This window comes from Nicotiana tabacum, chromosome 8, assembly GCF_000715075.1.
Source record: "Nicotiana tabacum cultivar K326 chromosome 8, ASM71507v2, whole genome shotgun sequence".
In the NCBI taxonomy this organism is placed as follows: domain Eukaryota; kingdom Viridiplantae; phylum Streptophyta; class Magnoliopsida; order Solanales; family Solanaceae; genus Nicotiana; species Nicotiana tabacum.
This window is the reverse complement of record NC_134087.1, coordinates 43,561,971-43,574,446: the sequence shown is the minus strand read 5'-3', so window position 1 is coordinate 43,574,446 and position 12,476 is coordinate 43,561,971. Positions and strand designations below refer to the sequence as shown.

The 12,476-nt window shown below is 39.3% G+C and overlaps 1 long non-coding RNA gene across 1 annotated transcript; it reads right to left on the bottom strand.

Moving 5' to 3' along the window:
- Nucleotides 1–2,322: 2,322 nt before the first annotated feature.
- On the bottom strand, nt 2,323–5,797 carry LOC142162692 (uncharacterized). Its single transcript, XR_012693966.1, has 2 exons — nt 3,450–5,797; nt 2,323–3,112 (listed from the first exon to the last, which is right to left on the bottom strand). It is a non-coding gene; the product is annotated as an uncharacterized LOC142162692 (long non-coding RNA).
- Between the last annotated feature and the right edge of the window lie 6,679 nt (nt 5,798–12,476).

The following is a 12,476-nucleotide window of genomic DNA, read 5'->3' as shown; positions in this document are numbered from 1 at the left end:
CTGGATATGTTGGTCAAATGCCTCAAACATGCAACAACCCTCCATATTATTGGGCCAATTTGACCCAAGCAAACATCAAAGAAACGACAGAACTCAAGGATAACAGGGTCAATAGCTGGTTTAAATCCTAAAGTGAAAGGGTATGTATAAACAAAGAAAAATCCGGTTAAGTAGGAAGTAATTCTTTGATTCGGATTGGGAATGATAATAGGAAAATCATGACTCCAATAGCAGTCTCTACGAACTATAGAAATCAAACCTTCAGTAATTTGAGTGGGATAGATATCAGCACAATCTAAAGAAGATACTTGGTTTCTAAGAGACTCTCTGTCATGATAAAAAGACAGTTCCGTAGGAACTATCTCTTCTACTGAAGGCTCACGAAGAGGTTCAGAAGGTTCTTTACCCCTAGAAGAAGATCTTTGTGAAAAAGAACCTCTAGTTCTAGAAGAAGGGCCAGAACTAGATGAAGGAATAGAAGAACCACGTGCAGATCCTAAACTACTGAGCATACCTCCTCTTTTGCTCCTACTGGGGGCATTAGGGAAGGTATCAACAACGGGAACCCTTCTAGGGTTAAGGTTTGATGAAGACATGATGATACGATGAAGAAGCAAACAGAGATTTGAGAAAATTGGATGTTCAGAAAACTTTACGTGGTAAAGAGAAAGAAGGAACTTATATTTATACTGATAAGCAATCGCCAAAGGAAAAGGTGCAATGATGGAAGGACCATAATAATGATAACTGACGCTTCGTGAATAGTGAAGCCGTGAAAAAGCTTTAAAAAGTGCTGCAAAACTGCAGAACTAATGAAAAGGTGACACGTGTGAAGAGCATTAAATGGAAGTGACAATTGAAGCATCGATTCTGTCATAGCATTAATGGTGTCAAAAATCCTCATTTTAATGAAATCCACTTCTCAAATATTCAATCGATGAATAACTGGCAAGTGAGAGGACTATCTGTATTGGGAAAATTGAGTTTACATATTAAAGTGGTGTAAAGATGACATGTCATGACACATAGACTGGTCAAAGAGTTACAACTGGCAAAGAAGCACGAGTTGCAACAAATACGAGCAGAGGCAAAGGAAGAGGCATGAGAGGTTATCCAAAAGACTCAGCGCTCGTACTTATTTAAGTCCAAGAATCAAGGGGAATGAATCTGACACTACATGGGAGTACATATACAGTATTTAATAAACCTTAAATACTAAAAACGTTAGAGAATCTGTATTAAATACAATTATGTAATGTAGCATTTAATGTCTTTAATTGTCCATAATGGTCTTATTATGACAAAGGCAAAACGCATATCTCCAAAATAGCTATAAAAGGGAGAGAACAGATCAATTGTAGAGACACGGAATACTATATGAATATACCGATTTACTTGCTTTTCTTCTGATAATCTTATTGCTAGCCAAATTACTTTCTTTCATATATTCTTTTGATTATCAGTAACCCGAGTTCTTCTAAATTAAAGCTTTGACCAAAATCCCATTTTTTTGGTTAAACATGCCTACCTGTGGCCAAGATACAGTGTCAACAATATCTTTCATTCCGATTTGTCTAGATTTATAAGATTCGAGTGAAGAATAATAAATAAATTTATTAAAATTTTGTTGTTACATCTTTGTTGACTTTGATGTTTGCATCTTTGCTTTCTTGGATATATTATTTTTCAATTGATTTCCCGTGAAAATTTTATGATGATGATGTTGTTTTTGTTTTCCTTTTGTCTCGTTCACTTTGACTTTGTGATTACATTGAAGGATCACTTTTTCGAGGGGCAAATTATTATTAGGAAGAATATTTTTGATAAATATCTTTGCACTATTTTTTTATTTAAAAAAAGCAATAAAGAAACATATCTGAACTAGTAATGTACAGTAAATCAATTTTAAGCACTTGGTATTGGAAGTATATGGACAAAATAGGTAAAGAATACTGAAACATAAATAGTTTTAGGATATGGAAGAATTAGTAGTAAACATAAAAGACTAAAAAACGAAATTTTGGAGCATGAAAATTAAAATTTCTTTTTTATTTTTTATTTTTTATTTTTTATTTTTTATTTTTTATTTTTTATTTTAATATCGGTTTACCCTAAAAATTGGATAACAATTAAACTTATAATGTGATTTTAAGGATATATGATTTCATCCAATATCAATTGATAAACGTAAAGACATATGATGCAAATTGACAATAATATAAAGCAAACCAACGTTTGGACAGAGCCCACGAGCTAGGACACCCTCGAGCTGGTTATGCAAGAATAGTTAAAGGCACGATAAGCTAATGAACAAGAATGTAAGTTAAGAAATATTATATTGCTTTGATATTCGTGAATGTAAGGTGTTTACAAATGATGGGGACTCCCCTTTATATACTGGAGGAATCCTACTTATGGTACAATTCCAGTTATGGAAGTAAATCTCATGATTAGTTCAAATAACAGCCCTTAATTTGATCTGTTCCGGAATTTTCGCCGTGATCTTCGACCGGATACGGATATCTCGCCTTTATGTTATTGCACTTCACTCGAAGTCGGTCATACTTAGTCTCGATCGTTGCTGGCCTCGATCTCGACAAGCACCTCGATTCTTGAACTTGACACCTCGTCTTCGTACTCTGGCCCGATCCATTACGAGGCCAACCCCCAACGCGATTCTCTGGCCTCGATTAAATATTTAACCGTATGCAGATAGTCCCCTTGTTTCTTCGAGTGTAATGAGAAGAAACGAACTGAGCCTTCGATTTTATATTTCGACTAGTTATGATGTCACTCTTGCGACGTAAGCGACATAAATGGCCGAAGCGTCGTGTCGGTACGGTTCCCAAGATCATTAATTAGCGCTAGTTGATGGTCGGCCACTAGTGCCTTTGAACCGTCACCGTAAATCCTTAAATAGGTCTTCTTCTTACTTCTTTAAACTTTACTTTGAAATTTTCTTGTACTAATCTTCAAAATCCTTATAAGTTTTTCAAGTTTTTCTGCAAATCTTCAAGGCTCTTCACATCTTATTTAGCCTCACCGTTCTTGCGCAGTTTTTAGGCCTCATTATCAACCTCTTTTCAAAACTACAAATCTTATCTTTTTTTCCCTGCATCCATATAAAAATGGCAAAAACATCAAAAACTGTTCCTCAAAAGGAGAAAGCTTCTTCATCGCAGTCGGCCGACGGCAAGATGCCGGTAGAGCCACGCATCGAGGAATACATTCTCGAGGTGTGCGATCTTACTTCCGATTTCAAAATCGAAAAACCTTCGTTGGATCCTGGCCGATGTGAGCCAATGTCAAGATATATATAATCGATAACTGAGGGCGATCTAAAGCAAGTGAAGAAAGATTGTCATTGGGAAGGCAAAGAGGTGGTGATTTCGAACCCCGAAGAGGGCATCACCACTCACGTGAAAGGGTTCTTAAGTATTTACACTTACCCTTTTACGCTAGGTCCCATTGACCCTATTATCCTCGATTTCTGCCACCAATACCAAATAACCCTGGGTCAGATCCATCCTTCTTTCTGGTGCATCGTCATTTTGCTCTGATTCTTCGTGAGCAAAGTCAAAGGGATGTCTTTTACCCTCGACCATCTTATTAGACTGTACAACCCGCGTCTCTATCGAGGCGGATTAATAAAGCTTCAGTGTCAGGCCACCAAGGTGTTGTTCTTTAGCATAGATGAGGACAAGGACTGAGGATAGATGGGCCGGTTTATCCGAGTGAGGACTTCCGACATAATTCCGGCCGAGAAGATGCCATTCCCCGAAGAGTGGAACATGAAGCGTAAGTGTCACACCCCTTTTTTAACATAACTTCACTTAACTCTCTTAAAATTAATAAAAGGATTTGTAATGCTCAAAAGGGTTTTCAATTAGAAAGTGACAAAATTGTGTTCAAAAGGAAATAACTCAGAGTCACCACCTGACATTTGATTTCGGTGTGTCAGGTCACCGTTTTTTCTAAAAATAATTTTTTTTCCTTTTAAAACACTTGGACTTCAAAACTAAGTCTGCACCACAGATTTGGGTTAGGAGGTTCATTTGACTCGGGGAGAAAGTGTTAGGCACTCCCCAAGTCCCGTGAAAATCACGGCTGTGTACATGATCAAGTTGGCTTTTAAAATATTCAAATTGAGCTAAAAACAAACACAGAAAAGAAAAAAAACAAACACACAAGAGGCTCGAGGTCGTCCCCACCTAAAAATAAAATAAAAATACTGCGAGTTCCACTTTCGGCCTCCAAATACAAGTACTTCGGGGTATACCCCGAAATATATACAAATTACGCGGGGCATTCCCCGGATAATAAACTAAAAGAAACGACCTCTTGCCTCAAAATCCAAACAAAATTATGAGGTTTGCCTACCCGAATGTGGTCGGCCTAAGCATGCTCCTAGCGGATAAGATAATAAAAGTAGGAGAAATAGAACTAATAAAAAATCAATTTCATGCTCATTCACTTTTTAAACTTCTTATTTAATGCATTTGACCAAGCCCGATCCTAAAACAAGAAACGATTAATTACTAATGGGCTTTGATCATTCCCCTCTCCCACTAATCAGGTCAAAACAATTTCGTATTCAACAAAACCAATCAAAATAACGTGTCCAACATGTAACCATCCAGGGAAATTAAAAGAAAACGAAAACAAGAGAGAGTGGAACAAAACTGCCAATAATTCACAAAGCATGAAAAATAATTGATCATCTAAGGCACACCACACCACGAGATAATGAGCTGAACTTAGCATAAAGATAAATTTAAGCAATAAGACTGAATATTGATATAAATGCACAAGGATTTGCATATTACTACGTCAAACATGTGATGTGAACGAAAATGAGTACCACATATGAGACATTAAATCTACGAACAATCTATGGTTAATACACTTTTGAGTTTAACTAGAAATTAATGTGTTGGAAGCACGAGTTTCTTACCCCAATCAACTAAACTTAACGAGATTGATTCCTGCTCATTCCAATTCAAACTAACATATAAATACTACATTAATTCGTTTAAAGCTAAAAGGGCACATCTCTGCCAAGATCTAACTAAGGAATTAACTCTTCAATACCCATTGGTTAAAGTTGACCGAAAATTTTAAGATGCTAGATTCTTCTAATCAAGCACAATAAAGAAAACGCAGTAGACTGAAGACAAGCACGATAACATTATACGCTCAACAGAACACTTTAAGCCTTGAAACACATTCACCGTAACATTTCCATACTCGACCAAACCTACGCTCACTCGAGCATTAGCAGAATTTGGCAGATGAAGCTAAACAAAACCCCGACAGTTAAAATAAGATAAACTGCCTAAAACGAAATTATTAAACCTCCTAACGATAAATTCTTTTAACGGCTTGCCTAAGGCTCGATTCACAACAGAAATAAAGGGAGGGAAAAGAGAAGTGAACCAGCTTTAATATGTGAGAAATCCGAGAGTACAAGGCTTCAAATCCAAGCGAGAAAAATAGCGATGAAATAGAGCAGGAACCGTAGATTAGTAGCAACAACTCGGACGGCGCCGATGAACTCGAACCAACTTCAAAATCAAAAGAAGAAACTGAAGTATGTTTGGGGAATTTTCTGATTTTTCGAAATGGAAAAAAAATTCGAACAAAATCTGAACTTAAACTATTTTTGTATTTTGTTTTTTTGGAAAAGCAAATCAAACATAAGAAAACTAAAAAAACTGAAAGAACCCTAGAGCCTCTTTTTTCGATTTTTCGATTTTTCTCCCAGATTTTTCGATTTTTCTTCTGAACTCCTCCCCAAAAATTTGAGAAATCCCCCAATATATAGGGGGTCTTGAACCTTCTATCCTTATTCACCAAAATTGCGTGTGGGCCTCCAAAAGATCCCGAAAATCTCGTTTTAACAAAAATCAGAAAAATGGAAGGCTTTGGATCAAAACTTTAATCCAACGGATCCCATTTTTCTAATATTTATCCAAGGGCTTCGGATTTGTTCCAACAAAACAAAAAGAGTGAAAAAAATGCGTGAATCGAATTGAAATGATGAGATTTGGTACGATTTGAGTGACGTGGAAGAAGGAGAAGAGAGAGAGGGGGGACTATGGGGGGACCAACGAGTGAACTCGCCGGGTTTGGACGAGTTCCGGCGAGTTTGGAGGCGGGCAGCGAGTTGGGAAGGGTGAGGGCGCCGCTGGGTAGATAGAGTTAGGGTTAGTTTTTTTTTTAATATTAGGTTTATATATGATGGGGCAAGGAATAAGGGATGTTGGATTGGATAGAATGAATGGCTAGGATTTAGTGTGGGAAGTGGGGCGGGTTACTGGGTCGGTCCGGTTTAGGAGATGGGATTGGGCTGAGGGAATAGGGTTGGGTTAAGGAAGAAGCGGGCTGCCCGATTTGGGCCATGCTTGGCCGAATTTGGGCCTATAATTTGGGGCTATAACCCTTTAAATCTATCAATTTAATAAGCTTAAACCTTTTCTTTATAAAAATGATTTAAAATTAATTCTAACTAATTAAAGTAAACTATATCATACTATGACACTATATATATCATTTTTATATAGATTATTACATTCAAAATAAAAGTGAAAATTATAGTAAAAACAAAACTATATTGCAATAAAAATATTAATAACCTAAACTAAATAGAATAAGATAGAGCATGAAACTATTTTTGTATTTTTTTCAATTTTTGTGCCTTAGAAATAGAATTACAATTAGTAATAAAGTAAAATCCTATAGAAATAAACTCAATTAAATATCTCAAAAATACTAGGACTATTAGAGGTGATTCTAATGCGTGGGTCAAAAATTACATGTCTACAGTAAGTACAAACCCACATATAACTTCTGTTTATCGTTTTGTTTCTTTTGCCTTTTCTTGTTGATGTCCTTTCCTATGACGCAACGGTTTCTTGGGTGCCTAGTGCGATCCCAAACCTTGAAGGCTGGGTTTGGAAACTGGCCTCGACCTCTTCGTACGCCAAGCGATCGTGGCACAATTTGGCAAAGGGCTAATGGGAGGGCAAAAGTCAAGGTAAGCTTCTTTACTCGTGTTTGATGCTCTTCTGTGAAATGTTTCTTTTTTATTTTTACTTTATTTCCCCCCATACAGGTCTCGGAGATAATGCTATCATGAGGCCGCCCCCACCTAGGGAAGAGGAGGCCCCAAAACCGGCTAAGGATAAGAAGAGGAAAAGGGTCTCACCTTCCGATACTCCAAAGCCTAAAAAGAGCAAGGCTCGCAAGTCAAAGCAAGATATCGCCGCCCTGCCTGAAAATGTAGTTCAGCAGCTATGAGGTGAAGAAGAGGAGAATGAAGATGTCACCTGCGAGCTGGTTGCTCGAAAGAGGAGCGTCGATGTCCCAAAGGCCGCCGAGCCAGTGATGACCGAAGAGGTTCAACCTCGGACCGAGGGGATCTCGTAAGGTGGCTCGAGCAAAGTCCCCGAGTCATCGGAAGTTGAGGATGCCTCTCACTGTGATGGGCAACCGATGGATGTACTTGAAGGGGCCAATTTTGAGGCCCTTCAAAATGAAGAGAATGCCCCAAGGGACTCGCTTGGGGATATAGACATTAGCGACTCCCCCCTCCCAACATTTTTCGAGGGGCAAATTCAGGAAGCCCAAGCCATCGGGACCCCCGATACGGGAATGGCCCACAAAGGGGAAGACCTTTTTCTTGGATGCTTCATGGGGGTCGATGATACTTTCGATTTGGGTGATGCATTGAGTATCTTCAATGGAGCCCATCGACTTCTGAGTCAGGTGAGCCTTAGCTCCTTTTGTAAATATTATCTTTGTCTTTATTTCCTCTTGTCTGATTTCCTTTCTTTCTTCTTAGAGCTTGACGCTCCATCGGGAAACATTTTCTAAATCCCGGGCAGAGCTGGATCGGTGTGAGGCCGATCTCAAAAAGCTTACAGAGGACAGAGATGCCCTAAAACTTCTCACTGAGCAAGAGGAAGAGGAGATCAAGGGCCTTCAAGCTAAATTGGCAACAGCTCATAAAGGGCAAACCGACTTGATTGAGCAGGTATTGGAAATTTTTCGAAGCTCATTATATTAATCCGGAAATGACAACTAACACTCCAACCTTACAGGTTCAGCAGAAGGCCGAGAATATTGAGCAACTTCGCGAGGAGGCCAAGATGAAGGAGGCGGAGACTTTAGGGTGGAAACAGAATATGGATCGCCTTGCCTCGGAGAAAGATACTGCTCGGGCCCAGCTGTCTTCGGTCGAACATCAACTCCAAAGCATGAAAGAGGAAATCTTGCCCCGTGCCAAAAAATTGAGGAGCTCGAGGCTCGGTTGGCCGTTGAGCTTGCAAGGGCAACATTTGAGGCAGAAAAGGCAAAGGCTGATGCAGAGGCGGTCGTGACTATCTACCGAGCCGATACTGAAGTTGCTCAAGCTTGAGCAAAGGATATTTCTGATGCTTCTCAGGCTCGATCATACTGTGTTTCCTAGCATGCCAAATGCCAGTCTCGGAGAGAGATTCTGGAGGAGGTTCATGCTCGTAAGTTTGACCTTGCTGCCTAGATTGAGGGTGCGAAATTGCTAGAGGCTGAAGCCAAAGTTTTGCTCTCTAATGATGATGGTTTTGCGAGCTCGAGTGGATCCGAGAGTGGAGGGGATGAAGACGAGGCTTCCAGGGAAGATTAGGCACTTAGAATTTTTTTCTTCTTTTTTGGATTTTTTGTGTAAGACCCTGAGTGGTCTTTGTAAATATTTTTGCATATATGAAAGATCCCTTTTCTTTCCGATGTGTCTCCAATTCTTGTTTTGTGAAAACGTTGTTTTACTTTTGCCTTATGACAATTCTAGTGTATTTTATAAGTTGCGAGAATTTTGACTCACATTTTGGTCTTGTAATAATTTTGTCGAAGTTAGATTAGTATAGTCTCTATAATTGAGTGAGTACTTGCTCAAACTCGGAGTAGAGAAAACCCTTAGGTTCTGGTTGAGCGAAGGTGTATCCCTGAACTAAATAAAATAATGGCCCTTACGCACTTAAATCGGGTCGATATGGCCTTTAAAAGAGTGGCTTTTTCTCTTTTTATGGCTTAAAAAGTTTAATCATATAAAAATTTGTTTTGCCTTAGCATGGAATAAATCTGTACCCATTAGGATTCAGTGTTATCGAAAAACTTTGTCATGCCTTAGCATAAGTTTGTTCGAGAGTTCGATCAATATGGTACATCTTAAGGTTTTCGAGGGTTGATGTTATCAAAACCCTATGCAAATTTACCGAGGGTATCCCTTTTTAACCGGTTTTATGAAAATATTTGAAGGCTTGTTTGATTACGGAATTCAAATGCCTCTGGATTGTGTTAATTTGGCCGTAGCCTTTAACTTGAGATTTGCCCTTTGGGCTTGTTTCTCAACCATACTTCTGTAACGACCCGACTGGTCGTTTTGAGCTTTTACACTTCTCTCGCCAGTTCTCGGGCATGCCTAGCCCCGTATGATGTATTATGACTTATGTAAATCGTTAGTTTTGGTTTTCAAGGTAATCAGAGTGGATTAGGAAGAACAGTTCTCAGTTTGAAGCTTAAAATTTGAAATGTTTGACCAAGTTTTGACTTGTTAGTATATGATCTCAGATTTGAATTTTTATGATTTAGTTAGCTCCGTTAGGTGATTTGGGACTTAGGAGTGTGATCGGAATGTGTTTTGGAGGTCCGGAGTAGATTTAGGCATGAATTGACGAAATTGGAATTTTGTCGTTTTACGGTTGATAGGTGAGATTTGATATAGGGGTCAGAATGGAATTCCAATAGTTGGAGTAGGTCCTTTGTGTCATTTTTGATGTGTGTGCAAAATTTCAGGTCATTCAGACGAGGTTTGATAGAATTTTTGATCGAAAGCGGAATTTGGAAGTTTTTGGAATTCTTAGGCTTGAATCCGATGTAATTTTAGTGTTTTAATGTTTTCTTGAGCGCTTCGAAAGTTGGAACAAGTTTGAATGATGTTATGGGATATGTTGGCATGTTTGGTTGAGGTCCTGAAGGCCTTGGATGAGTTTCGGGTGGTTGAACAGATCATTTCATGTTAGGAAAAAATTACAGAAAAATTATTGTTGATGTTGTAGGTTTTTGACCTTCGCATTCGCGATGGATGTCCCGCGTTCGCAAATGGTTAGGATGTGAGGGAGTGGAGTTGTCCTTCACGTTCGCGAAAGTTGTCCCGTGTTCGCGAAGGGCTGAGGTCAGTGGTCATCGCGTTCGCGGGGGTTTTGCCACGTTTGAGTAGAGGAAATGGAATAGCTGGGACCCCAAGGCATTTATTCTACGCGTTCGCATAGTAGAGGTCACGTTCGCGAAGAGGTGAGTCAGTTGTGCATCGCATTCGTGAGAGGGTCCTCACATTCGCGTAGAATGTGTGCTTCGTGAATGCGAGGGTGTTTCCGCGTTCGTGATGAACAAAATATCTGGGCAGACAGATTATATTTGGAAATCGAGGGTTTAAGTCCAATATCACAAAAACCATTGGAGAGCTTGGGGGAAGGTGAAAAGGAGGAGATTTTCAGTGGAGCAATTGGGGTAAGTATTCTTCACTCATATTTGGTTTAATTCCATGATTTGGTCTTGAATTTCATTATTTAATTTGAGAAATTAGAGTAGAAATTATGGGAAAATGGAAGTAAAGTTTGAGAATTCTTTTGGGAATTTGAATGGGCATTTGATGTCGGATTTTGATGATTTTGGTATGTATAGACTCGTTAGAAGATAAGGATTCCATTGATGTGATTTTTATCAGATTTAGAGACGTGGGACCAGGGGTCGGGTTTGGCCAATTTCGGGATTTTTTATGTAAATTGGTTATTTTCGAGTGGGCTTTGTTCCCTTAGCATATTTTGATGGTATAAATCTATATTTTGTTAGATTTGGAGCATTTGGAGACAGAGTCGAGAGGCAAGGGCATCGCGGGCTAGAGTTTGGACCGGATTGAAGTAAGTAATAATTGTAAATGTTTGTCCTGAGGGTATGAAACCCCGGATTTCATATCATTGTGCTACTTTGAGGTGACGCACGCCCTAGATGACGAGCGTGAGGTCGTGCATCATTGAGGATTGTGATTTATTCCTTCCCGTATGACTATTAGATCGTGTATTTGATTGAAAACTATTTGATATTATTTTGTTTTGGAAAGTATTATCATGTTTTCGGTTCAATGCCATATTTGGGCCTCGTGCCAACTGTTTTGGACCCTTAGGGGATTTTTACTACTATTCCTTACTGTTTTGACTTCATATTTGTACTCAGTCATGCTGTATTCTACTGTTTTCATAATTCAACCATATTTACTCCGTTTTGACATTTTAAATGATATTTTGGGTTGAGCATCATGTTTTACTGTTGCCCGAGTGGCTTGAGAGATTTCTGACTGAGTGAGGCCGAGGGCCTGTGTTGTGAGGATACTGTGGGATCGGGCTGCGCGCCGCAACAGTGTTGTACTGATTCATGATTATGAGGCCGATGACCTGATTTTTTATGCCATGAGGTGGCTTGATATGAGGCTGAGAGCCTGTTTGATTATGCCACGAGATGTCTTGTTATTGCGTTTGGGCTGTAAGGAGCCCCTCCCGGAGTATGTACACCCCCAGTGAGTGTGGGTACCTATTGTGAGTGATATGATGTAGCCTGACGGGCTGTTGTTGTTTCATATTGTTGCCCGAAGGGCTGTTCTTGAATCATATTATGCCCGATGGGCGGTTTATGGTAGATGTATTGCCCGAGGGGCTGTTTACGTTTCTATCATTTTTATCAGTGTTTCATCACTCGTTTGAAACTATTGAAAGTTGTTTTAAAAAGGTTTTACTGAAACTGAGCTTGATATACGAAGTAAATGATTTTTGTATTGTTTTGGAAATGTACTGCATTTGCTGTAGCGTTATGACATGGCTTATGCATTTTCTTACTGCTCAACTTTTATTTACTTTTATTACTTACTGAGTTGGGGTACTCACACTACTCCATGCACCTTGTGTGCAGATTCAGGTATTTCTGAACCTGGTAGCGGGTGTTGATTGCTCAGTGGCATAGATATTAGAGTTAGCAAGGTAGCTGCCCGACGTTCGCAACCCTGCTCTTCTCCCTCTTGTATCCCTTAGATTGTTTTTAGTATATTTTCAGACCTTAGTAGATGCTCGTGACTTGTGATACCCCGATGTCGGGCTTGTGTATTTATTCTGCACTATTCATTTAGACTTACATTATGAGATATCTAATTAAATAAAGGCCTAAAAATGATTGTTATTGATTAAATGGTTAATTCGGGAGTTGTGCCGGCTGGCCTAGTTTCACGATAGGCGCCATCACGATCGGGTCGGTTTTAGGGTCGTGACAAGTTGGTATCAGAGCCTAGATTACATAGGTCTCACGAGTCATGAGCAGGTTTAGTAGAGCCTCGTGGATGGGTACGGAGATGTCTATACTTATCCTTGGGAGGCTGCAGAACCTTTAGGAAATCC